The following is an 882-nucleotide window of genomic DNA, read 5'->3' as shown; positions in this document are numbered from 1 at the left end:
TGTGTGTGGACATGCACAGACATACCTCCAGAGGCAAGATGTTGACACTACATGTATTTCTTAATTTCTTCTCCACTTTATATTTTGAAACAGGATCTTTCACTGAACCAGGAGCTTGGAGATTTGGCTATGCTTGCTGGGGTCAACAAGCCCTGGGATTCTATGCCTCCTTAGTGCTAAGATCACTGCTGTACCTGGACTTTTTAGATTTACATTCCAGTTATTGCACACCCCATCCTTAGTTCCCCTCTCCCACAGTTCCTCATCCCATTCCTCCCCCTTGCCTCAGAGAGGGTGCTCCTCCTTCTAGGACTCCTCTTTCCTTGGGGCCTCAAGTCTCTTCAGGATTAAGAGCATCTTCTCCCACTGAGGCCAAACAGGACAGACCTCTGGGAGCTCCCTGGGTCTGGGTTAGTTGAGACTGCTGGTCTTCCGATGGGGTCACCCTCCTCTCCAGCTTCTCCAGTCCTTCCCCTAATTCAACCACAGGGGTTTCTGACTTTAGTCCAATGGTTGGGTATATCTGCTTCTGTCTCAGTCAGCTGCTGGGCAGGGCCTCTCAGAGGACAGCAATGCCAGGATTCCGTCTGTAAAAATATTATAGCCTCAAATGTCAGGCTGTGGTGACTCCCCCATTAGATGGATCTCAAGTTGGGCCGGTCATTGGACTGACTTTGCCTCACTCTCTTCTCTATTTTTGTCCCTGTAGTTCTTTTAGACAAGGACAATTCTGGGTCAGAATTTTTTTCTGTGGGTTAGTAACCCAGGCCTTCTAATCGAGGCCCCGTCTCTCTACTGGAGGCAGACTCTTCAGACTTTTATGTGCACACTGAGGATCTGAACTCAGAAGTTCACACATTCCCAGCAAGCATTCTACCCACG

Source organism: Micromys minutus, assembly GCF_963924665.1.
Source record: "Micromys minutus genome assembly, chromosome: 1".
Taxonomy (NCBI): domain Eukaryota; kingdom Metazoa; phylum Chordata; class Mammalia; order Rodentia; family Muridae; genus Micromys; species Micromys minutus.
The sequence above is the reverse complement of the archived record's forward strand: the minus strand, read 5'-3'. Positions refer to the sequence as shown.